The sequence below is a fragment of the Zalophus californianus genome, chromosome 4, assembly GCF_009762305.2.
Source record: "Zalophus californianus isolate mZalCal1 chromosome 4, mZalCal1.pri.v2, whole genome shotgun sequence".
Classification (NCBI taxonomy): Eukaryota; Metazoa; Chordata; class Mammalia; order Carnivora; family Otariidae; genus Zalophus; species Zalophus californianus.
In genome coordinates this window covers 170,390,683-170,418,538 of record NC_045598.1, presented here as the reverse complement: position 1 = coordinate 170,418,538, position 27,856 = coordinate 170,390,683, and the positions used below count along the sequence as shown (strand labels likewise).

Genomic DNA, 27,856 nt, shown 5'->3' with positions numbered 1-27,856 from the left:
TTGCGGGGAAGCCTGCTTCTCCCTCTCTCTCTCTCTCTGTGTATGTGTGTGTGTGTCAAATAAATAAATAAAATCTTTAAAAAAAGATGGCAATATTTCACAAATTGACTTATAGATTCAATGTAATTCCAGTCAAAATCCCAGCAAGCTTTTTGTAGATATTAACAAGATCCTAAAGTTTGTATGGAAATGCAGAAGACCTAGAGTAGCCAACACACTACTGAAAAAGAACAAAGTTGAAGGACTCACACTACTGATTTCAAATAAAGCTACAGTAATCAAGACAGTTGTGATTTGAACAAAGAACAGATTCATAGATCAATGGGATAAAATAGCTCAGAAGTAGACTCACACATTCATAAAGAAGAGGTGGTGTATATATACAATGGAATATTATGCAGCCATCAAAAGGAATGAAATCTTGCCATTTGCAACGACGTGGATGGCACTGGAGGGTATTATGCTGAGTGAAATAAGTCAATCAGAGAAAGACATGTATCATATGATCTCACTGATATGAGGAATCCTTAATCTCAGGAAACAAACTGAGGGTTGCTGGAGTGGTGGGGGTGGGAGGGATGGGGTGGCTGGGTGATAGACACTGGGGAGGGTATGTGCAATGGTGAGTGCTGTGAATTGTATAAGACTGTTCAATCACAGACCTGTACCTCTGAAACAAATAATACATTATATGTTAAAAAAAAAAAAAAGAAGATCGTAGGAAGGGAAAAATGAAGGCAAGGAAATCGGAGGGAGAGACAAACTATGAGACACTATGGACTCTGAGAAACAAACTGAGGGCTCTAGAGGGGAAGGGGGTGGGGGGATGAGTTAGCCTGGTGATGGGTATTAAAGAGGACACGTACTGCATGGAGCACTGGGTGCTATACACAAACAATGAATCATGGAACACTACATCAAAAACTAATGATGTTATGTATGGTGATTAACATAACATAATAAAATAAAATAAATGTATATAAAAACTAATGATGTACTATACAGTTGCTAACTGAACATAATAAAAAAATTAGTAGACTCACAAATATAGTCAATTGATCTTTGAAAAAGAAGCAAAGTTAATGTAATGGAGAAAAGACAGTCTTTTCAAAAAAGGTGCTAGAACAATTAGATGTCCATATGCAAAAAAAAAAACCTCTACACCCTTACACCTTTCACAATAACTCAAAATGGATTATAGACTTAAATATAAAACTATAAAACTCCTAGAAAAGAGCAAAGCAGAAAATCTATGTGAACTAGTTTGGTGGTGAGTTTTTTAGATACAGCACTGAAAGCATGATCTGTGAAAGAAAAAATTGGTAAGTTGGACTTTATTGAAATTAAAAACTTCTGCTGGGTATAAGACATTTTTAAGAGACTAAAAAGGCAAGTTAAATACTGAGAGAAAACATTTGGATAACACATATCTGATAAAGGACTTGTATTCAAAATATACAAAGAATTCTTAAAACTCATCAATAAGAAAACAAACAAACCCAATGTTAAAAAAAATCTGAATAGGGGTGCCTGGGTGGCTCGGTTGGTTAAGCGTCTGCCTTCTGCTCAGGTCATGATTCTGGATCCTGGCATGGATCCCCTTGTCAGACTCCCTGCTCAGTAGGGAATCTGCTTCTCCCTCTTCCTCTGTCCTTTCCCTCACTCATGCTCGCTCTCTCTCAAATAAATAAATAAAATCTTAAAAAAAAAAAGATCTGAAGAAATTTCACCAAAAAAGATAATCAGAAAATAAATAAGCATGTGAAAAGATTCTCTGGGTGCTTGGGTGGCTCAGTTGGTAAAGCGGCTGACTCTTGACTTCACCTCAAGTCATGATCTCAGGGACGTGAGATTGAGCCAGGCTTGGGGCTCCGTGCTCAGAGCCAAGTCTTCTTGCCCCTCTCCCTGCCCCTCTCCCTGCTTGCATGCTCCAGCTCTCTCTCTCTCAAAAAAAGAAAAAAAAAATCTTTAAGAAAAGATTCTCAACATCATTTGTCATTGGAGGTTGCAAATTAAAACATTTGTAACTTTACAGTGGAAAATCCTAGCAAACACTACCTTAGCCAGGTGAGCTATGTTAACGTTAGCAAGAATGTCATTGATAGTATGTATCCTCACCTGAGTCTAGTCATTAGCAAAACATCAGCCAAATCCCAAATAAAGTACATTCTACCAAATACTTCAGGAGTATTCAAAACTATCAAGGTCATCCAAAACAAGAAAGTCTGAGAAACTGCCATAGCCAAGAAGAAGCTAAGGAGACATGACAACTGAATATTGAAACTTGGAGGGGTCTGGGGACAGAAAAAGGAACATTAGGTTAAAACTAAAAAAAAAAAAATCTGCATAAAGTATGGACTTCAGTTAATAATAATGTTTCAATATCATTAATTGAATTAATTGAAATGTACCATATTGTTTAATGTTAATAGGAATTGAAATTGGATACAGGGTATATGGGAGTGCCCTGTCCCATCTTTGCAATTTTTCTGTAAATCTACAATTGTTCTTAAAACAAGGAGTTTCACTTTTGCAAAATGAAAAATTTCTGGAATTCCCTTGTACAACAATGTGATTATCCTTAACACTAATGAACTTTACACTTAAAAATGTTTAGGATGGGGCTGCCTGGGTGGCTCAGTCAGTTAAGCATCTGCCTTTGGGCTCAGGTCATGAAGCCAGGGTCCTGGGATGGAGCCCAATGTAGGGCTCCTGGCTGCTCAGTGGAGAGTCTGCTTCTTTCTCTCCCTCTGCCCTCCCCAACCTTGTGCTTGCTCTCTCTTTCTTGCCTCTTCCTCTCACCCTCTCTCTCTCTCAAATAAATCTTTTAAAAAATGTTTAGGATGGTTAATTCTATATTATGCATTTCTCACAACAATTAAAAATTAAAAAAAATTCTTAAAGCCTCATTTTCACTTTTAGCCACACAGTTAGGAGTTTCTCATTCTCTTTAATTGCTTTTAACATTACATATTAATTATTACAACATTATAATTATTAGTGTAGCTTCTAGCATGAATACAATGTTTAGTGTATGTAGGCACTGTGCTAAGCATTTCACAAAAATCCTTCAACTGAATCCTTATAGCAACTCCATCAGGTGGGCATTAGTATGTTTCCCATGTTACCGGTGGTAAATATGAAGCCCAGAGGATTTAAGCAAATTGCCATGATCGCATTGCTAGTAAGGGGTTCTAATTTCCAGAGCAATTGGACTCCAAAAATCCACATTCACACCTACTTTGCTATATTTGCAAATTTCACTTACAGCAGTTCACAACCTCCAGACATTAAAATAAAATAAAACTAACAAAAAAAGCACAAGAGTAAACAAATGAGTAAATACCAAGACAGCAGAGCAGCCAGCCAATTAAGTAAAGTGGCTTTGAATTCCTTATGCATTTGCCACAACAGCTTTTTACCATTTTATAGATTGTGAGTCCCCGATTGAGATACCATTACAAACAATATTGGCTTCTATCACTTACTTATATTCATATAAGCTCATGAAAACTGGGAGGGGGAAAATGGTATACCTTAGGGACCAGAAAAAATCCTAAAGGTAGTACTTTTTCACAATGCTGTATTCCTAGGAAAACCAAGGCCACAAAAGGTCCATTCTAAATATTTTTTCCCTTGGGGGGTGGTGGGGAAGGAGAGTCTTAGGACAAAGAAGAGAAGTAGTACCCTGAAGAAACAGGTTAATCCTTCATTTTGTTTAAACAGATCTGCATTTACCTGTCTGTTTAACCGAGAAGCCCGGCACTTGTCAGGCAGGGGCTGTGACTATTGGAAGAGCCATCTCACACTGAGATTTTTTTTTTTTTTAAGATTTTATTTATTTATATGACAGAAAGAGACAGCGAGAGAGGGAATACAAGCAGGGGGAATGGGAGAGGGAGAAGCAGGCTTCCCGCTGAGCAGGGAGCCCAAAGCAGGGCTTGATCCCAGGACCCTGGGATCATGACCTGAGCCAAAGGCAGAGGCTTAACGACTGAGCACCCCAGGCGCCCCTCACACTGAGTTTTGTAAAATTTCACACCGCCCTTCTGGCATTTTTGAAAAGGCAGAAAGCTCACAGGAGGCTAAATTGGATAGTTCCTTGCAGGTTGAAGTTGGAAACCTTTGAGGAAAATATTTCAAGCTCTGTCTGATGTAAAAATCAGCACCAGCGCTTACTTTTAATACGGAAAATCATAAATCGCTGGAATAAATCCCTGTTTCGGAGAAGCAGGCCATGTGAATGGAACATGGAAAACGCATAAATAATTTTGAATAGAAAAGTGAACACGTTTTCTAACTTTGAAAGTGCTACAGAATGTTAAGCCAGGGTTCAAACTCTATGACTCCCCGCCCTCCATCAGCTTTCATTAATTCTATTTTCAAAGACTCACATGAAAGGCAGGCATAACCTCTATTATCAGGGTTCAGATTTCAATACAGATTTAATTAGCTCCACCTTATTGATTATGTTAGCTGAGGTTTCTCTATCCTTACTGGTGTTTTGCCCTCTGATTTTCCCAGACAGAAATTAAAGTATGTTAAAAATCTCCTTTTATTAGGGTGTCTATTTCTCATCTCCATAGTTTCTGCTTTCTGAAAACTGTTACTGTGGTATTGGAGGCACAGATAATAATAATGACTCCTGCATCTTCTTGTGACTTTCAGCCTTCCATGTTACAAAATATCCTTATTTACCTATTTTAGTATTGGGGATTTAATTCTATCTTGCCTATTTCAAGAACTTTTTTTATTGCAATTGCCTATTCTTTTATTTTTAACCTTCAAAATCATTCAATTTTAGGCACAACCCTTTTTAAACTGTGGTGAGCATGATTTCGCTTTTGCAGGCAGTCCAAAAATCATTTTTTTTCCCCTTTGTAATAAGCGAGGGAAGCCCGTTATGTTTGTTGCTACATCTGCATGTCTGGTCTCTGTTCTGTCATATTGTTTTATGATATTTTTTGTTGAATATAGGAAGTTGTTCACTGTGTGATCCTTTCTCTTGCCCCCCTCCCCTTTTTAAGATGCACACTAAGTACTGGATAGTAAAATTATATAATGTCTGAGATTTTCTTTAAAACGCTTCAACCATAAAAAGTGGTGGCAGCAGGGGGATGAATAAGTACCGATAACACTGACGGCTATTGAAGCTGGATATTGGGGTTCATTTGTAGTTTCTCCTTTCATGTGTGTTGGGGAATTTTTGTTTTCAAACATGGTTTGCTTTTTAAACAGTTGTAAAAAAATAATTTCATCTTTCTCATGTTCTACAAAGTTTGCATTATTTACTTTTATAATAAGCCAAGTTCTATCTTCATGAACATAGACCTGAAATAATGAAAACTTAAGAGCTTCATAAAAAGGAGTTAGTCTCTAAATCAAATAAAGACCTTCTCTATTGCCTCAAGCGCTGCAATAAATTATACATACTGTAAATGAGCACAGCTTCTTTTAAAGTTACAAGAAACAATTTTGTCTTTGTGAGAGTTTTATAACTACATCCAATAGCCTATAAAATGCCTCTCTTGATGCAGTTCCCATGGTGACAGGACTTAATATAGTGTCCCATTAAATTTGGGAAATGTAATGAAGTGTATAAAAAAATCTACTTCAGAAAAATACACTTCTCAGCATATTTTTATTAATTAAAATATTGCATTGAGCATTTTTCATGTCTGCATGCCTGACAGCAAATAAAAGCTTTGCCACATATTAACTGTGACTCTGAGTTCCATCCAATATTAATTGGTACAAAATAGGAAAGCATTTTTTGCAGAGAAAATATTTTGACTGGTGGCCCAGAGTGATTAATGGGTAAATAGTTATGCTTCTTGAATTGTGCATATACCATTTCAAATGCTACTAGCAATACGATTCTGACATTTGTGTCCACAGGGGCAGGAACAGACTAGAAAGTAAGTATCATTAAATCTTGAGGAGGAAGAGTAGTTCCTTATTGCTGACTGCCTACCAGAGCCTTGCTGAGAGTATGTAGCCATTTTGTTTGGGTTGGGGGAGGCAGAGTATCATAAAAACAGTTTAAGAAAACCCTGCATAAATTCAACTAACAACAACAAAAGCAAAGACCACAAAAACCATCTCACTACACAACTAGAGGGTCAGAAGTTACCAAAAAAAAAAAAAAAGTGTGGGGGGAGACAAAGAGTAATAAGCAAATCACTCTCATACTCAACTCTGAATAGCTAGAATTTTAAGCAGAATAATTGGAAAGGAAAGAGTCTTATTCTCAGGATGATTACTCAGTCATCTTCAAATAAGGAGCAGAAAATTCTCAACTACTTCCCATTTGCCACCCTCTGTGTATGTCCTCCCAAATTAACAATATCTGAATGACTTTGACACACTTGAAAGCACAAAGCACATGGAAAACATAACTGGGGAAAGTGTACATAAGCTTCTGCCCACCCCCCAAATCAAAAGAGCATGAACTGCCTCTCATAGATGACGTGAATCTGAGAGGCATTTGCCTTTTGCGTTCTTCTGTCATAATGCAAATGTAATACCTACAAGAATCTTCACTGGCCTGGTTGCTATTCCTTGAAGAACCCTATTGATCAAACCACACTGAGCAAATACACAGCTGAGGAACCAATAGTAAGTGGGACTTTACTATGTCATAAACTGTCCCCCCAAAATATTTTTTAAAAACACTCTTACAGGATTCCCGTTATGTACCCACACCTCAAGACCCTAGACACATTTTCTGGAATTTATGGAAAACACCTGAAAACACCACTGCTCCCACCTAAATAGTACCACACTCAAGAATGAGAGGAAACATGTGCGCACAATATTTATACTGGACCTATCATTGGGGGCAGAGTACCAGTAGTATATCACTATTAGGTGGTACAGATTTGCCTAGCTGTTGCAGGGAAAAGGCAATCCACAAATGTTTGGAAGTTCCCCAAAGCAAATTTCTTTTCTTTCTGGTTCAGAAGTTTTTTGGAGGTTGGAAACTCTGGGAGTTGCACATATATCAAGGCAAAATGGAAAGCAAAAGAGGTGAAGAAACCAAAAGCCTTCCAAATCTGGAGGCTCCTGGGGCCACAGAGCATAGCCAATTCCCAACAGCTACTCCTGACTTCACGAGGCACCCTCCTTTCACTAACCATGGGGAGGGATTCTTGACCAAAATACATCAGAGTACTCTTTGAGAATTAGAATTCTGGTCGGGCTTCCCTGATTTCCAACACATACATTCCAGCTCCTGTCTACTCCAGAGTTTCTCTGAAGTGTTCCCCTAGCCCCTGATGCTTCATTTCACATTGAAGCACTCATCAGATTATCTCGAATGGTCTCCTTCTCTGTGCCTGCCCACCCATCAGACTGAGCCCCTTGAGGGTTTTCAGCATTCCACACTTGAATACTTAACATATCAATGTTGCTTTACATAGATGGAAAAGTCTTCAGGAAGAATTTGTATTGTTTACATATGCACACTGATTCCATCAAATTCATAATGGCACGCTTCCTGCTTTGCATCTCAAGATCACATTGTCTGGATAGTAGATACATGAGGATGCTTACATTATTCTTTGTACTAATTTGATATTGGAAATATTACTAAATTGTCAAATCTGAATATAGAAAAAAGAGAAAGTATATATACTGAGTCACTACCCCTGACTTTTTGTACCCATTTATTTAATTTTTTCACAGGATTTTTTTGAGCACCTATAAAGTATTAGGCTTGTCCTAAGCATTGGGAAAGGAGTAGTGAACAAATAGAAATGCCTTTGCACCCACAGAGTTTATCTTCTGTGCTTGGGAAGAAATAATAAGATAGTAAAACAGAGATACCAAGCAAACTCAGGTTGTAATAAGCACTTATAGAGAAAATAAACCAGATGATGTAACAGTATAACAGGAAGGAGGGAGGGGCTATGTTCATAGATGGGCAGAAAAGGCCTCTTTGAGGTGGTTACTTTGACCAGGATAACCGCAGAGACTGAGGGAAGGAAGTGGGGTAACCTATGAGGTCAGAGAGTGGGCTGGGGCAGGGTTATGGAAGGTCTTTAAAAATGCTGCAAGGAGTTGAGATTTTATTGCCGTGCCAAAAGAAGCCATTAGAATGTTATAAGTTGGAAGGAGACAAGATTTTATTTTAGGAAAGACCACTATGGTTGTTGTATAGGAAATGGAATGTGCTCTGCCAAGAGGTGAAGCAGAAGATCCCTTAGGAAAATTGGACTACATTTACTCTACTCCACCCTAATGGTTCCCAACCAGGGGCAATTTTGCCTCCCAAAGGACATCTGGCAATATCTGGAAATGTTCTTGTTTGTCACAACTAGGAAAGAGGGGTGCTCGTGGGCAGAAGCCCTGAATCTTGCTAAATCTCTTACAATGCACAGGACAGCCATTCTCAACAGACAACTACCCATCCAATGGTACCAAGGTTGAGAAACCCCAATTTACTCTATGCATATCTATCTGCTCTTTGACTTCTGGATTGCATGACAGAAGCAACAACAACAACAAAAAACAACTTATATAAATTATAAGGCATGCGTGTTGGGATGCCTGGGTGGCTCAGTCGGTTAAGTATCTGCCTTCTGCTCAGGTCATGATCCCAGGGTTCTGGGATTGAGATCGAGTCCCGCATTGGGCTCCTTGCTCAGTGGGGAGCCTGCTTCTCCCTCTGCCTGCCACTACCCCCTACTTGTGCTCTCTCTCTCTCTCTCTGGCAAATAAGTAAATAAAATCTTTAAAAAAAATAAGGCATGTGTGTTCATGGGAAGCAAAGAAGCAAACTATGGGGTAAAAAAGAGCCAATAACAAGAAACTGTACAGCTAGACTCAGAGTCACTCCAAACATGGAGTCATCCACTAGCCCAACCTTTTGTACCAAAAGTAACGATGCTTTGCTTTTGAGACCAGCTGACCTCCCTTTAATTTCTTATTATGTTGTCTACATGGTGACCTTCCTAGATGACGAATAAACAAATTTTTTTTTTTTTAGTTTCCTTTAATTAAACTAAATACCATTCCATTTAGACCACATTAACACTTAGAAATTCTTGATGAATGACATTTCTTGTCCTTGGATGTGTCTTCCTTTCAATAAGTTGGTAATTTGCCTTCAAAATATGAGCATTTTATTAGTGATTGGGATTAAAATTGTTTTTTACGACAACAACTGGACCTTTTCCATGCATATGTCTAAAAACAGAGATAGTATTCCACCATGGACAGTACTGTCATATGCTGATCTACGTTAAGCCGGATTTTTTTTTTTTTTTCCATGAAGATTCTCCCAACAAATTATTATGCTGAGTCTCAGAGAAGGTTTCACACTCAAAGGGAGCCCCTGGGATGCTGTTATTACTCTTTGAAGGACACTTGACTTTCACCGAACATCTACCTTGTTTAATGTACCTCCACTAAATGTGAGCACCTGAACTGAATATGTTAACCAAGGAAAGCAACTAGCAAGAAACCATTTTGAAAGCCCCAGGACTTTGCCAGTAGGCTACAATATAACTTTCTCCTCAAAAGAAAATCCTTAAAAATAGGTTTCAGGGGTTTCCTTTAAAATCTGTATTTTCTGAATGGTCACAATGAGTGAAAATCAACAAAAATTAATGGAAAAACAAAGATTACATATTTATATACAAGTGTGACATTAGACCTACTAGAATAAACAGATTCTAATATGAGGCAATATACAAAGATATTTAACAATGAAATACAAGTTAACACCACTGAGGTGGCAGGATGGGTACTCTCATGCACTACTGGGGACCTGGGTTCGTGAATTATTATGAATATTATTGTATATTATTCTTATAAAATATTTGTATATTACTATTTGTATAATCTGCTTTTGTAGAAGCATCTCTAAACAACTTTGTGAACAGTTTATGCTTTATAATCTGATATAACTTCCCTTCTATCCTAAGTGAATGATCAGAGAAGAACACAAAGATTCATGAATGAGGGTACTCACTGCAGAAATTACTAATAATAGTGTGAAATGATAACTACAACAGCCAGGAATTTGTCAAATGAATTATAGTTAACCTAAAATATGAAATATTAATAAGTCATTAAATATCAAGTTTTCAGGAAAACATTCAAGATACTAATGTATCCCTAGAACTTAAAACAGTGCCTGGTACATGATATTAAGCCCTCTAAACATGTGGTGAATGAAAGAATATATCCTTAAATGGAGGAGGGTACAAAATCACTTTTTCACTATAATCCACATTCCCTCGTAAGCATAATTTGGATGCATAGACAGACAGACAGACTGGTGCCTATGTATAGAAAAAGATCTGAAATGCTCAGAATTGTTTAAAATGGTTATTTTGGGGTGGTGGGTTTATACATTGTTTTTATATTCTTTATTTCTTCCTTTATTTTAAAAATCTTCTACGATAAATATTCACCAGTTCTATAATCAGAGTGATCTTTTTAAGTGTACATTAGAAATATAAATCACCATTCCTTTCGGTGCTGTTTCTTGCTGGCCTTGACTCCGTCTCTCTATTGGATCTCTTGAGTGTTTATGGGATCAGTCAATCAGTTGAGTTTAAAAAAACATTTGCTGATGTTCTGTTAGGTGTCTTCCATGATCTGGGGAGACATGAATCAACAGTACAATTCCTACTCTTAAAAATATTACGGTAAATATAAAGTTATGCTTTTAATATAAAGATAATACAGTTAGGGTAAAACTAAAGAAATCTTCCTCATGGGAGTAAGTGGGCACAGGCCACCACGGGAGCAAAGAGCTCCCTCCTGGGGGAGGACAGGTGGAGGAGGTGAAGTCCTAAGGAAAAAGCAGCGAGGGGACAGTTAGAGAAGCCAAGGAAAGAAAATGAACATAGGAGGAGGCCCGTTGGCGTGAGGAACCAGGTAAGACAACACCTGAGAGGTGAAGTGAACAGACAGCATGGGCAGCTTTGCTTCCTGGTCTGTGTTCTAGTCACACCTTCATTTCTACCCAAGGAGAAATGATAAATAGCATGTCTACTGCCTTCTCCAGCCTTGAGGCCAATTTATCACCCCCTCCACCTGACTTTGTCAGTAAACATCCCCCACCCCTTGGTTATAGTTCCACAACCCTGATCATTCCATTCTCCACTCTTTCCACATCCCCAAATCTTCCGGCTTTCTTCCCTGCCCAAGAAACACATTCCCTAACGTTTTTGACATTTTAAGACAAGGGAAGGCGTTTTAGGACAGGGGATTCGTGATTGAAGCTACACAGAGGGTTAATTCAAACCATTAAGTAACTGGTAAGATGGTAACTTTCAAACAGGACCCCTGGAGCCCTTCTCTGCTTGCTGTCACACAGAGCATGAAAGATGGATTACCTTAATAAGGCCCTTTGCATTAATAAATACTGGGTCCAACGGGAATAGCCCCAGGTAAGAGGTATCTCCAGTGAGGTTCACATCAACGTGCACTTCATTCAACAGCCACACAGAAATAATAGTTACCGATAGAAGACCATGTGACTAATAGGAGCTTACTGCATTTTGTAGTAAAATGTATAAATAAGCAACTAATGTGGGAATTTCCATTTTTGAACACAGAGTTCAGAAATGACTCAAAACATAAAGCAGCATAACCCATGTGTGGACCACAGAGCGCTAGTTTCGTGGGATCATAATAGCTATTATAAAAAAAATGAAGACCCTAGTTAATAATTCTGGGAAACACTAGATAAGACAAGTTTGTTTATCATTGTCTTTAACATGTCAAGGTGAATTGAGCTTCTCTTAGAAGAGGATAAGATAAGTAACATTCCCCAAGTTTATGTGACCACAAGATCTCTTTGTGCAGATTATTTTGCAGGTCTAGGGTTTTCTTAGGGAGCATACTTTAAAATTTAATCACAGTACCAGATTATATTTTAAAATGATAGAATCAGATTAGATCTCTAATCTCAGTTATGGAGTGATTTTATAACAGCTGTTCTCAATTGTGTCTGCACATTAAAATCACCTGAGAAACTTTTAAAATTCCCAATGCCCAACCCTTATCTGAATCAGTCAAATCAGAATTCTTGGGGCTAGGACCAAGACATCAGTATTCTGTAAAGCTCTGAGGGGGTTACAACGGGCAGCCAAGTTGAAAGCCATCACCTTAGAGTCTCCTACCAAGGAAAGATGCTCTTCTTCAGCATCCTTGATATCTTGGTGTGCTAACTCTTCGATATGGGGGACCCCTGTGGCCACATGACACAGCGAAACATTCCTCTGCTATGTCAAACACAAGATGAAACCCACTGTGTCTAAGATAACATTTATCTCAGTAATACCTTATATTGCTAAAACTGTAGGGCACATGCTACATTCCTGTCTTCCATCAATAAATGAATGGCTTTTATTTTCCCCTTAGTAGTTTGAACATAGTGTTCCACATAAAATTCCCACAAAGGGAAAAACAAGCCTCAAATTTATTAATAAAGTTCTAAGAGCAAAATTACTGATACCCAGACAGAGAGCACAGAATATTAACTGTGACATGTAATATTTAAGGGCAGAAATTTTTTATTAATGTTTATATACCTAATATGTACAATCGAGAAATCTAAATAGCAGAGATGCTTTCTGCATTATGCAGACATAGGCCCAGGGAATCTCTCCAGCCTCCAGGGCACAGAGTTAGACTGTCCTGGAGGTAGGAACCACACAGGCTTTGCCAAACTTGGCCTTGGTAGGAACCTTAATTAATTTTATTTATAGTTCTACCAAGTACTGCTCTGCTGCTTCTCATTGAATTATTTGGAACGCATGTTTAGTTGTAAGACGCTACTCTCAGTTGAATAGTTAAAATAAAAATACTTGACCTCCAGGGACTCCAGCCACACAAACAACCATTCAAAACTTCGAACCTAAAATGATATGCCTTTGAGACAAATGAGCAAAAGCCATTTTCATAAATCACGCCCCAAAAAAGCATTGTCCCCAATTTGGGATGAATTGTTAGGTGATAGGTTATTCTGTTAAAATGTATAATATTTTATTCCCTTCCTTCCCACAGATTTCATGCAAAATTTGCATCAAAGAAAAAAAATACCTAGTACTTTATCCTTAAAACCAAAAAGGTTTATGACAAGGTAGTTCTATTATTTATTTGAATAATAAAATAAAGCCCAATATCAACCTGACTTGCTAAAACCAGCTATCAGATCTTAGAGTCACTAATCTTTATTTCCTTCATAATCCAATTTCCTTTCCTATTTGCATTGCTAATGACTGTTTTGATTAAAGAATTAGGGATAAAAATGATAATGCTGTATAATTAAGTATGCAGATTCAGAGCTTTTTGCCTTTAAATGCAGCGTATTTGAAGAGCCAGATCTTGGTACTAGATAATTTGTGAAATTATATATTGCATTAGTAACGTGCTGGAATAGTAAAGGAGCTAAAAATTTCGGGATTATCCCATGTCCAATAGCTGGTGGCATAAATATACCAAATGAATCTAAGCAGGCCTTTAGAAAATCCAATTTATTGAATTAAGTATGAGTTTTAATAGCCCAATAAAGCATCACTGAAAGATAAATATTGAAAATTACATTGCCCAATTTCAATATAGCAATTCATTGAATTTTATATCTCTACAAAAAAGTAAATATTATATTTTTCATGACAAATTTGTACCAAATGTAAATGATACTCCTTTGTGAACCCGAGAGTTTCTGTAATAGTGGGGTAAAGTTGTCTGCTGTTTTCAGCACAGCTTATTAGGTGTTTTAAAGATTTTATTTATTTATTTATTTATTTGAGAAAGGGAGGTAGAGGCAGAAAGAGGGAAAAGCAGACTCCTTGCTGAGGGCTCCATCTCACGACCCTGAGATCGTGACCTGAGCCAAAATCAAGAATCGGCTGCTTAACCAACTGAGCCACCCAGGCGCCCCTGCTTATTAGGTGTTTTAAAACTGAAATATAGGGCACCTGGGTGGCTCAGTTGGTTAAGCAACTGCCTTCGGCTCAGGTCATGATCCTGGAGTCCCGGGATCGAGTCCCACATCGGGCTCCCTGCTCAGCAGGGAGTCTGCTTCTCCCTCTGACTCTCCTCCCTCTCATGCTGTCTCTCATTCTCTCTCTCTCAAATAAATAAATAAAATCTTTAAAAAAAAAAAACTGAAATATAAAGAGGGCCTCAGGGAGTGTATAGCACTTATGCTAAAGAAGAGGGAACTCTGGGAAAGCAGCTGAGAGGAGGTGGGAATTTATGACCATGTTTCATTTTGCGGTCAGCTGCTGTCACACAGAAATGGGACTGGACTTTTCTCTGAAGCATCTGAGGGCTGAGAACAAATGGAGATAAGCTGTAAAACAACATAAGGAAATCTTTTCAAGCAGTCGAAATTAGTTCAAGAGTGGAAAATCCCCCAGAGGAAGTGAGTCTCTCATTAATAAAAGCAATCTAGTCCAGGCTTGAAAAACCCAGGTAGAAATAATGAAGAAGAGGTCTGGCAGCTGAATCATGAGTCAACCGGATTCCCTTCAAAGTTTGTTTCTACCCTGAGGTCCTAGAATTTTCTGAGATTAATTACAGTTAATTGGGAAATATTAAAAATCAAGGAATTTAGGGGCACCTGGGTGGCTCAGTCAGTTAAGCGTCAGCCTTTGGCTCAGGTCATGATGCCAGGGTCCTGGGATAGAGCTCAGCATCGGGCTCCCTGCTCAGCGAGGAGTCTGCTTCTCCCTCTCCCTCTGCTTGCCGCTCCCCCTGCTTGTGCTCTCTCTCTCTCTCAGATAAATAAAAAAATAAAAACAATCCTAAAAAAAAAAAAATCAAGGAATTTAAATGAATCATTTGAAATACCAGAAATCAAAATCAATTGAAAATGAAACTTTTAACCCAAGGTGCAACCAGTGAGAGACACACAAATTTTTGTAATTAAATAATTCTCTATTAAAAATCTGTACAAGTATTATCACATTTTTCTACATATAGTCATTTGGGGGGGGAATCTGTATAAGAATGGTCTTTTTTGACATTTCAAACTAAAAACTATCAACTATTAGATACCTACATGCTTATAGTTGCTATCCCTAGATTTTAATGACCTTTCTCTTCTTCTTGCTTACATTAATATATTTGTTTTCTTAAAAAGGGCATGTTTAATTGAGAAATAATAAATTTCAGTAAGATATTAGAAGGATGTTTTGACTACATGTGTACATTCACAGAATAAAGTTAAAAACTGAGACACTTAGATAATTCTTCTTCAAAGCCTCCCTTTGACCTTAATTGTCTGGAAACTGTATAAAAAAAGTTTAAGAACTTAAATTATAATTATCTAAATTTGTCCTTTAATTTCTCAGTGCAGAAAAAGCCTATGTATTCCATCATCTGAAAGCTCATACAAATTAATAAAATCAGCATTCTGGACATACTTTACTGAAAGTGAGAGAGCACTGTCTTAGTATCTTTCACAATTGTGTGCTAAGGGATAGTTTAAATTTTATGGTATTTTAGTTTAAAATTAAATCGTTGTTGATAATTATTTAGGGTTATAATTGCAACAGCTACACTAATTATGGGGGTGAAAAAGTAGCAAGATTTAATTCTGGTAAAATTAAGCATTTTACAAAGCTATAATTTTGATTATTGTAGTCAAAATTAAGGCAATAACTACATGGTACAAATTCAGAAGAAAAAAATATGATTTATTCTGGTGCTCCCTGCTAATATCATGCAAGAGGACTTATGAAAAAATCCATAATATTTGCTGTGTACCTACCATCTAAGAACTCTATTTTAAAATCACAGCTGTCATCATTTAAATGTTGTGATGGACAGTTAAAGATATCACAGAAGGCCTTACAATGGGATTCAAGCACCATTGAATGTCAAGATTTTTTTTATTATCTTTCAAGATTATTTGAACCTTCTGAAAATCACTGTATTGGATAATTCAGCTTTCAAATAAAATTTCTAGTTTCCACCAGCCTTCCTCAGTGTGCAATTCAATTTGTTGTTTTAGGAGATTGCAATTTTGGGGTCAGGCCAAGTAAACAAGTATGCCATCAAGAAAAATATGATTTTCTTCCTATAGGGATAGCACCATATACATAGGTGAGCAAATAGCTAAAAAATGCTACCCTTGGGAAAAAAAGGGTAGTGACACCAATTGCTTCTGCAAGCACCTGCTTCATCCTTCAGTTCTTACCCTTTCTTGTATCTGTACTCAGAGCCAATTGGTCCCCTCCCGCAGATTCAGCTCTATTCTCCAAGCCGATGACCAATTTGATCCTCCATCAGAGAGAGCATTACAAGGGTCCCATTTCAGGACTCAATAATTAACTTTGGGTCAACTTAACTATGGCCTGACTTTGGTTCTTTGCCCAGTTCTGACATACGACCATTTGACTAAGACCCTCATCTTTCATTTCTGTCCTGACCAATGATTCCTGCCTTGTTCTTCTGCACCTGATCATCTGCTTGAAAACCAAGTCAGGAAGCCAGTCTTTCTGGGGCTGGGATCCAACGCTATCCTTGTGCTTAAGAAACAGAGAAGCTCCCACATATTGAAAAAGTAATACAGACATGCACAGGTACATGCACGCACGTGCAAACACACAAAACTCTTTTTTGGGGTTTTCTGTGTATCTCCCAATCCCACTGAATCAAACATTCTGAGTCTCATCCATGCCATAAGATATTCCATTTATGGGGCTTGGCATAAAAAGAGTTCATGTATTCCCTTTCACAATCACTGCAACATCTTTTCTTCAGGTAAAAGAGGTACAGTGAAATGGGCATGTAGCCACCATTCACTTTCAAAAGTGTGGTTTATTCTGCATTCCCTTACTGGTCTTTCCCAGTATGGGATACTAGTGGATACCCTAGCTGGAGTATCCATAGTTCTCCTTTCAAGCCTCTGCTTTATTAAATATATTTAGGATGAAGCCATATACTAAAAGGCAAAATGGCTCTGGGACCTTGACCAGTAGCTACCATTACCACTGAGAAGAATCCAGAAACACACTTGTGACACTGGTAGATATTTGGGAGAAATTGTTATTCCGCATGCACTACCATGTGGTTGGGCCACACTGATTTATTTCATTAACAGGTAGAGCAGGAAAACTGCTCAGAGTTGCTCTGTTGATGTACAAAGGACACCACCTCCTTTGCTGCTGTCTGCTAAGTCTCTAAGAACTTTAGAAACAAAATTTGGAGAGAGCTTGAACTAACTCATTTTGAACCAAGTCGTTTTAGAAAAAGCAGGGAAGCATCCCTCTGAAGGGCTGAAAGCAACACATGTGGGGAATTTTTATATCAAGTTGATAACATAACTGAACCCCTTGAAGAGACCAACTGAGAATTTACTGTCCTGCCAACTCTTGCCCAGATGATTTTATCTTGTCTCATGGATTAATTACAAGCTCATGACTCCTACATTTAAACCTTGAGCAAACCTGTTCCCTGACCTCCAAACTCACCACCTAACTGCCTCCTCTGTAACTCCACATGGACGTTGACCAAGCATCTCACAATGAACACGTCCAAAATGGGGATGATGTTACCCCTTCCTCAGTCTGTTGGTCCTGAAGTCTTTCCTTTCTCACTAAATAACACCTCCATTCTTCCAGATATGCAGGTACAAATCTGATTTCTCTCTTTCTCCCACATGATTTCTCTTTCTCCCACATCCAATTTATTAGCAAAACCTCTCAGCTCTTCCTTTTAAATATCCAGAATGTGATCCCCACTTACCATCTCTACCATGTCTTGTCTGGACTAACACGGGCTCCTACCTATGGCTTTCCTCCTCTCACTTTTGCTCCTACATGTATCCTACACAGAACAGGCAGAGGAAGCCTTTAAAAGGGTAAGTCAGATCATGCCTCTCCTCTGCTCAAACGCTTGCAGTGGTTTCTCAATCCACATAGCATAAAATCTAAACTCTTCACCAAGGCTTATATAAGGCTAGCTGGTCTACGTCTCAACCTTCCTCTGTCCCTCACCTACATCTTCCTGCTGATGCCTCCTATCACTCTCCCCCTTACCCACTCCTTTCCAGCCACAAGGGCATCCATGCTACTACACCCCAAACACACTACTATTCCCGGGACTTTGCCATGATTGACTGGAACACTCTTCCCTGACATCTGCGAGTCTTGAGCCATCACTTCCAGTAGGTCTCTGTGAAGTGTAACCTTAAGGAAGCCTTTTCTATATAAAATAGCAGGTCACAACCATATCATTCCTTATTGCCTTATCCTACTTTATTTTTCCTGATAGCATGTAATTTATTTATTTATTGCCTGTCCTCTCTCAGAGGATGTAAATGCTCTCAGGGTAAGGACTAAGTATTCTCAGATCGAACAGTGCCTGATGCAGAGCAGGCACTCACTATGTATTTGTTGGGTGATTAAATGAATGAATAATGTACCTTTTGTTCCTAGTCTCCCTTGTAATGGAAGCCTGCATGTTTGTACATCCTTGCACATCATCTGGAACACATCAGACCTTGATCCAGGCATTCACAATGTCCCAAGGATGGGAAATCTGGAGTTAATCATCCTTTTCAAATTGGCACTGTCCTATGGGCATTTTATCATCCTTACCCCAAAAACTGCTGGAAAATCCAGATTGAGCGATGACAATGTTCTCCTAAGGAGCCATTTGCTGTTCATAAAACTCTAAAAAATAGCATCTATGGAACAAAGAGGCTGACGCAGTCTTAGAGATACATTATCCTCAACAGCTTAAGATGGCTTCCAGGAAGAGGATGTACTACATAATGGTATAATCACCTATCCATTTCTCATTAAAAGGAGACTGAGAGTGCACGGGTACCACACATTTATTTCTAAAGCTCTTGTGTGAAGTTGTTCTTAAAGACTCGCTGTGGATGTGAGGGAGAAATACAAGATTCTAAATGAGAATTTCTAATAACTTAGAAAATCCTTAAAATATCCCATCCCTTCTTAATGTGGAATTAGAAAAGAAGGGAGTGGAAAACAGAGAGGGAAGAGATTACTGCAGAGAATACAGCAAGTGAATTTTAGACAAATCTTACTCTTTCAGAATGAATGGGCTAAATGATTAGACAGAGCAAATATCTTATCCTCTTTTTTATGCATTATCTACATAAAGTGCTTGGCTCAGAGGAGGCACTGAGTACTTAGTAGCTTTATTTTATTCTCTGTGTTATTGATTAGGATCACAGACTTTGATGTCAGATCCACAAGGGTTAATTCTTAGCTGCTACTTTCTCCCTGTGTAATTGGACCAGCCACTTAGCATCTCTGATCTTTCATGCTCTTATCTCGAAAGTGGACATAACAACACCCTACATAATGGAAGGACTAAATAAAATACGCAAATAAAGGGATGCATATAGTGCAGCATCTAACATATAAATAATAATGACATTTATAATATGAACAATAGATAAAATAGCAAGCATTGCAGGAAGAGATCAAGAAGAAAAAGGACTATCTAAAGGATGTTGTGGTTACTCTTCCATTCGTTCAAGTCTCTACTCAACTCCCCGCCTGGCAGGGGATTTGAAGAGCTGCTAACAAAAGAGAAGGCTTGGACTCCCTAGTATGGAGAGGGAATCATTTCCCTCCATTTGCCAACTGATTTCCCACCTGACTTCACACTTACTTAACATCACTCCCAGGATTTGATAAGGCCACTCTTTCCCTAGGAAGCTCAACCTCTTGGAAGTAAGGTGGGTACATCCTTTGTCACGGCTCCAATCCTTCCAGTTCCTCCCCTGTACTAGGCTGGCTCTATTCATTATACTCCAAGCCAAGTACCCTTGACTGCTTCTGCCCTGCATTGTGTGCTCTGGTTACCGAACACTTCTTACTCCTCCCTGAAGGAAGAGACTGGGCTCTCACCTGCTGATCCTTCTGTCTGTTCTTGCCCAAACCAACTCAGACTTGCCCATCAAGATTCAGCCTATGTTTCACTTCCCTGTGAAAAGCCAGCTATCCTCCCCACCAACCATAAGTAGAGATGATTTCCAACTCCTTTGCCTCATCTGCGTGCCTTATTAGAACTACATCATGCCTTCTAGAACCTGCATTGCCACTGCTGGTTCATCTGCAGGACAGGTTAGGATCAGACAGACCTGATTTCTACTTCCAACTCCCCATTTACTAACTATGTGAACTTAAGGATGCTGTGTTCTTGAGCCTCAGTACCCTTATCTGTAAAATGAAAATAATAATGTCTGAGAGGCTTATTATAAGAATGCAATGAGATCATGGAAACAAATGTTCACTCAGTGCTGTCACATAAGTGTTTTATGGGCACAGTATTTGGCACACAGAACTCAGTAAGTCATCAAAAAATATTTATAAAACATTTATTATGTGTCAGACATTGTATTGGGAGCTTGCAGTTCAATGGAGGAAGTAAGACCCAGTTTCAGCATTCAAGAAGCTCCAAGACTATTACTGGGGTGGGTCAGGGAGTGTTGGTTGGGGAGAAGTGCGGGGGAGCAGGCATGGCATGGATGGATAGACAAGAAAAGCTGTAATCATGCCACAGTGCAGTAGTTCTATAATGGGGTGGGATTACAAGTGACTAGACCCACTCAAGTCTTGGAGGCGCAGAAAGGCTTCCCAGAGGTTTTGGGATTCAAGCAGAGACAGAAGGGTGAATAGTAATTAATTAGTCACACAATGGTGGTAGGGGAGATAGTAGAGGTGATAAGATTTGGTGGTTGGGTTGGTGCTAGGGGAGGCAGGGCATGAAAGATATTCTTGGCAGAAAATGTGCAGAAATCTAGACACAAAAGAGAGCATACTGAGTTCAGAGAGCCTAAATCATTTTAGTATGGCTCGAGACAATGAAGATAACCAATACTACTGAATAAATTAATTAGCTAAGTAATTGGTTAACTGGACTCTCCACCCTTCCTACCCTCACTAAGCTCTTATAGCACTTTTCTGCTATATGCCACATACATTTGAAAATGTGTTCACATCCAGTAGAAAACAATGGCTAAGAGCTGGGGCTCTGGATTCAGACTCCCAACGCTCAAATCTCAGCTCTGCTACTCACTGGCTGTGTGACTTCAGTTACTTACCTCTGGCTTCCTCTCTCATAAAACTGAGATAAAAATAGTCCCTTCTGTGGTTACACAGATTTAGTCATTAGCATGGCAGCTGACACAGAGTAATCATCCAATAAATGTTATTATCATGACATGTACTCCACCATAATTGGCCCTGTGTGTACTTCTTCTCTCCTCGCCCTATTGCAAGCTTCTTGGGGTCAAGGACATAGTCCTAAACATTTTCTCTTCCCTGATAGGATAGAGTAGTGCTGGTTTAAAAAGTTCAATGAATGTGTGCTGACGGAGCTACATTAGTTCAGGCTGCATAGCAGAATGCTTCAGATTGTGAATTTCAGAGCCAGATGCACCTGGGCTCATACTTATAGCTCTTCCATTTACTGACTTTTTAATCTTGAGCAAGTTGCTTAACCTCTCATTGCCTCAGTTTTCTCATCTGTAAAGTGGGGATAATTATAGTAATGACCTCACTGGTTAGTTATGGGCATTCAGTGGGGAAGTCCTTAAACCAGAGCTGATATTTAACTAAGAGCTGGTAGAGTTACTATTATGCTGTGTTTTTGGAGCATCAGAATGGGAAATCAGAACTGGGGTGGGAATGCAAGATGTCTAAATATGTAGCCAACCTAAAGACACAGTGGCAATTAAAGACATATAGTTTCTACATATTGTGTAAAATCACCTGTACCTATGCACAAATATTCACAACCTCATTATATTAAAAGTAACAGCATCTAATGTAATAGGTCATACACAGATTTCTCTCTGCTTCATACCTGATTTTGTCCTATTAATCCTGAGTCATAGATTCTTGGCTTTAGTACAACCCAAGTAAGACACTGGAGGACTGCCCAGAAATAAGAAACCGAACAACAACAGACCACATCTTAATATCCTGATACCAACAAATACCAAAAATTACAGCTTTAAAAAGTTAGATATTAATGATTGATCCAATCCTAGAGACTCAGTGCAATTTGAGCCATCAATCAGTTCTAAAGCTGGATCAAAACCATTTACCCATCCCTGATTTAGAGCTTATGGATTTTATTCTTCTAAGGATCTGTAATCCAAGTATCTCATTTAAGGCTCACGGGGAAGATGCAATAAAGTGTACAGAATGCTAGGAATTCAAATGGGGAAATTCCTAACTCCTTAATTAAAGTTGCAGGGATAATGCTTTCTGCATGAATCAGATTCATAAAAGTATAATAACAACCACAGATTTATAGCTGGACAACAGATATATGTCATGCTCTGAGTTACAGCCGAGAACAGAGTTTGTTAAAGCTGAATTATGGCAAATGCCTTTGACTGAAAAAATGTATACATAAAATATTAGCCATGATACACACTTAGAATACTCTGCAGCATAATAAAGACAGTTTCTTTTAGAGGTTATAAATTAAAAATGCTTCCTTAAGAATGAATTACAATTATCAGTTTCTTTTTAAGAGTGGCTGAGCATGTATCTTGTGTCTAACTGCTATTTAAAGGATATATCCTTAACCTTAACATTTGCCTATGTAACTTTCTCTCGGGGTCCTGGATTGCAAACACATGGCTACTGTAAAAATGAAAGAAATATACCTCAGTGATCACAATTGGTAATTACTGTGCTTGCTACCAAGCTGCTTTTACATGTTCTTTGATTCAGTGAGCAGGTTTACGGATGTTCAGAGCATTTTTTTCCCCTTTTCTTATTATTTTAAGAAAATCCAGGTAGGAATTGCCTATTTGCTGGACAACCACCATGAAGGTATACTTCTTCTTCCAATCCAGGAAACAAGAAGAGAAAAATTTTTTAAACATTTGAAGATACATTTTCATTAAGAAACTTGGGGATTTGAGCTCATAACTCACCCCTTCAGGAAAGGGAATTTGTTGGATGGAATAAGTGACCTCCCCACCCCTTTCAGGTCTGAAAGGGGCCTCTCTCACTTAGCTGGTAGATGGGATGGAGTGAGTTCTGGTACCTCCAGTTGTCAGATATGCAATAATATTTAGCCTTTGCAAATTACTTTACCAACTCCCAAGATCATTAGTCTGTAGGTTTTTTTCCACTTGAAGCTTGGCTTTGGTTTCTACTAGTCTACTGACTTGACTTATTGTTGAGTTTATCCAAAACTCATCAGCTTTTGCTTCATTACCTCTTGGCCAGGGCATGATTCACCACTTTAAGCTTCTTTTTTTAAAGAGAGGATACATGTGCATATATATATACATATATAAAATGCTGTTTATTAAAAGGATACTCTCTAGTTAATTATATCTCAAAACTATATCTTGCTTTAAAAATTGCTATTCTTTGAAGATATTCAAGATTCATTATGTATGTTTGTTCAGCAGCATGGAAAAAAAAAAGCTAGTGAATATATCACCATTTCTCCTTTCCCTGTGTTACCTACCCTTTTTTTTTAACTTTTTTCCATGTTTGTAGAAAATTTTGAAATTATAGAAAAGATAAAGAAGAAAATATTTTTAAAATCCTAATTTCAATACCCTGAGATAATTACCATTAATATCTTGATATTTCTTTCTAGGACTTTTCCTACGTGCCTTATAACAGCATTAGGATCATAATATGTATAGGGAACTTTACATACTGCTTTCAAAATGTAACATGATGTCTGAGAATGTCTCCATCTCCATATTCTTTGAAAACCTAATTTTTTAATGGTTGTATAACACACTCTAATGTGGATATGCCTTAATGAACTGAACCATTTCCATCAAGTACGACATTGAAGATGTATTTAAATTTTCATACTTATACTCATATCCCTACTATCATCTCTAATTAATTCCTCAGTTTCTCCAAGTGGCAAATGTTGTGTCCAAAGATATTTTAGAAGGCTTTTTGGCACATACTGTCTGCTAGACACTAGTCCTTAATTTTAGTAATATTGGCTTATTTTATACTTAAAATGGGCAGGTACTATTGCTATCCTTATTTACAGATGAGGAAGCTGAGGAAGTGAAATTAGAGTAATTTCCCAAAGTCACACCACAGAGGAACTGAGCTTTGAATGCAGGTAAATGCTCCTAAACACTGTTTCCAGATGCCTTTTGGGAAAAGTTGCAAGACTTTTGATAAATATTGTCAATTTTTATAAAGATGCTATAATCCACAGTTATCTGTAAGAGCACACACCTCATCTTACATCACCTTAAATCCACCAACACAGAATATCATTGTTTTTGGTGTCTGTCCCCAAATTTTAGATTTTAATTCCCATTGATTCAGCTCAGTCCCTTTTTTCTGAATTATATATGTATTTTTGCTCTTCGATAAAATAGTACTTTGAACGTAATTGGAGCTCAAGCCACATTCATTGATTGATAGATTGAGTAAAAAGGATAATCACTTCAATGTATTGTTATCAGTACGTACTGATTTGGACTACTTGAATACATGCTAGCAGGCTTGAAAAACCAGTGTGGCCATCTGAGCTAGTAAAGATAAGGCAAATATCTGTTAGTGTGTACAGAAAAACTCACAGAATCTATGTTTCCATTCAGCGGAGTCCCTTTCCTAACTCAGGCACAAGCTGATAGGTGACCCTTCAAAAAGCTTAGCGCTCCTGAGGGGTCAGACAGAAAGCAGTTGGAAAATAGTACAAGATGGTATCCAGTCATGAGCTAAATGAAACAGAAATGTTAGAGCAGATCTGAGAGGGGAGAAAACTTGCAAAGGAGATAGATAGCTCCTGAGCAGAACCCCAACAAATGTTATGACATCTCTCTTATGTAATTGTGCTGAATTGGTTGAACACGTCTTTCTGAGCCCACTCTTTCAGACGAAACCTAATTCAGGAAAAGTAGAAATGTTTGTAAATGGTAACATTTTCTTTTTAATTTTTTTAAAATTCAAATTCAATTAATTAACATATAATGTATTATTTGTTTCAGCGGTACAGGTCTGTGATTCATCCATCTTATATAATACCCAGTGCTCATTACAACACAAGCAAATGGCAATATTTTTAATTGCCTTTTATTTTATTTATGATTTTATTTATGTATTTATGTATTTATTTGAGAGAGGAGAGAGAGAATGCGGAGAAGAGCAGAGGGAAAGGGAGAGAGAGAATCCTAAGCAGATTCCATGCTGAGTGTGGGAATCTGACAGGAGCCTCGATCTCATGATCCTGAGATCATGACCTAAGCCGGAACCAAGCGTCAGACACTTAACCAACTGAGCCACCCAGGCGCCCCTAACTGCCTTTTATTCTTAAGCAGGAAATGTAATATTTATAACTATACCTAGTCATTTTCTTTTTATTTCATTTTCCTGGAAGTGGTTCACTTTGCTTCATTTTATGTCAAAAATGTGGAAACCACATAACTAGGCTGATTGTATGCTGTGCTTCTAAACACATTTTGAGTTTGAATCAGATAAACTGATGCACATGTAAGTCACCTTATTATGAAAGGTGGCTTGTCTCGTTTACTTTTTAATAGTGTTCTTTAAAATGAGGACTTATTTTTTGTTGCAGAGGCTATTAATAGTAGCTTCTTAAATACAGAACTATTTCTCATGCTTCTGGAAACCTGGGCTTACTTCCAGAACACTTCTTGAAAGCAAATACAGCAGCAGTTTAAATACTATAGTCTATTATGTTTTTTAGTTGTTAACAAAAATATAATTATAAATTGATTAAAAATTTTTATTTTTATTATTTTTTTTTTTTAAAGATTTTATTTATTTATTTGAGAGAGAGAGAATGAGAGATAGAGAGCACGAGAGGGAAGAGGGTCAGAGGGAGAAGCAGACTCCCCGCCGAGCGGGGAGCCCAATGTGGGACTCGATCCTGGGACTCCAGGATCATGACCTGAGCTGAAGGCAGTCGCTTAACCAACTGAGCCACCCAGGCACCCTGATTAAAAATTTTTAAAACAGGGGTGCCTGAGTGGCTCAGTTGGTTAAGCCTCTGCCTTCAGCTCAAGTCATGATCCCAGAGTCCTGGGATCGAGTCCTGCATCGGGCTAACTGCTCACTGGGGAGTCTGCTTCTCCCTCTCCCTCTGTCCCTCTCCCCCTCTTGTGCATGTGCTTCTTCTCATTCAAATAAGTTAAATCTTTAAAAAAATTTTTTTAAACCATTAATATGCAAACACATCCAACTTCTTCCACTGGGCACCAAAAGCACAATGCATAAGGCCTATAAAATTTTCAAAAACCCCACACAAAATGCAACAACATGAATTGGCTCTAAAATAAGAAAACTGCAAAATAGGAATTAATACATGCTATTGTTGTACTTACAGAATGCAATGTATTGTTAACTATCCAAGGGCAATTAAATCTTAAGATAGTTATATATAAGTTAAAATGTACCATTTTCCTTATTAATATATATTCGATATGATTTGGACCTCTAAACACAAGAGAATCTAAGACCTACAAAGATTTTAAATCAATCCTGCGTTTGAAGAGGTGCTTCTGTCTGACCAAGCTGTTTTCAAGCACTCCTCTATTAAGCATGGTTTTCCTTTCCCCATTAAGTAACAAAGTAACATACCAAAGGTATATTTAAGATATCAACAGGTATTTTAAAATTTTTACATCTGTCTACAGCCTCTGTAATAAAGGTCAGTTGCTTCAGGTATTCGCTTCTGCTGACTCTATTATTTGGGATGTTTGCAGTATGGTTTCCTTTATGTTAGTCATTGTTTAGTTTTCATTGAATATACAGTTTCCACTTGCTTTTTACTCAGATGGTAGAACAAACTATTCATTGCTCCTCCCCACTGGCCACCCAGTTGGTGGTACTTTGTTTAAAAACAGCCCTAGCAAACTATACATTGTCTCTAGGCTGAAATTCCAAATTCCAGCAAGAAGAAAACTGATCCATCTTGGGCCAGGTGCCCTTCTCTGCTCTAATCGACTCTGCGCATGGGGGCAGGACCGTAACTTCTGTAGACCAAGTTTGCATAAGAGACAAAGAGGGGAAAGTCTTAGCCTGCATCCCTAGGTAAGAGAGCAGGAGTCAGGAATTAAGTGCCAGTGCTTTATGTGGAAAGTGCAAAACCGGGGCAGCAAGAGTGAGGAAAAGGTAGGCTAGCATACATCCCAGTGGGCTTTAGTTCCGGTTTGCACCCATCGTCCTGGTGGGTTGTGAGAGAGGGATTAGCGGTGCAGAAGTGGAGAAGGAGGGCCTTATGGTCTCCCATGAAGAGAGGCCAAGTGATAATCTCAGCTTCACAAATGAAACACCATATTTTTCTTCAAGGAAGACTACATGGTGCCAAGTGACCAAAAGGTTCTCAGAAATAGAAATCAGGGCCCCAGAGTTGTAGTTTTGTTTTTGTTTTTGTCTTTCATTTGGCTTAAGAATTACCATGGACTATCAGGTTTGGAAGGCATCTAGTTTCGGGTTTACTAACAGATGTATGTTTTTTATAGTTACCTTTGCATTTTAATGTACATTACAAAAAAAAATAACCGAAACAGAAAATGTGCAAAATATAGTTTTAAAATAAGTTTATCTAAAAAAAATGAATGAATTATTTAAAGATTCAATAAATAATAGCACAGAGAATGCAGCAAAAATTGCAAGGGTGGTTCACAAAAGAAGCTCATTCATAAATCTGGTGTTTAATTCCTTGTGCAATATGCAAGAAGCTGTGGTTCAGCCTGAACTTGAACAGCTCTAAAGACCAGTTTCTCTCACTCTTCCTTTCCCTCTGCCTCAGCCAGGTCTTTTTCCCGTTAGTCTTGATTTTATCTTGTGAAGTCAAACAGAATTGTTCTCTTGTTTTTTCTTCAGGCTGTCCTTTGCATACTTGAAGTCAGTAATCAAACCAT

The 27,856-nt window shown here is 38.1% G+C and overlaps 1 long non-coding RNA gene across 4 annotated transcripts in view; it reads right to left on the bottom strand.

Moving 5' to 3' along the window:
• Window positions 1-8,688: 8,688 nt before the first annotated feature.
• LOC113929572 overlaps window positions 8,689-27,856 on the bottom strand; it is a 56,991-nt gene continuing 37,823 nt past the window's right edge. For all 4 annotated transcript variants that reach the window (XR_003522251.2, XR_003522262.2, XR_003522267.2 and 1 more), the window contains one exon: window positions 8,689-10,608. This is a non-coding gene — a long non-coding RNA (uncharacterized LOC113929572). The remainder of the gene's footprint in view (window positions 10,609-27,856) is intronic.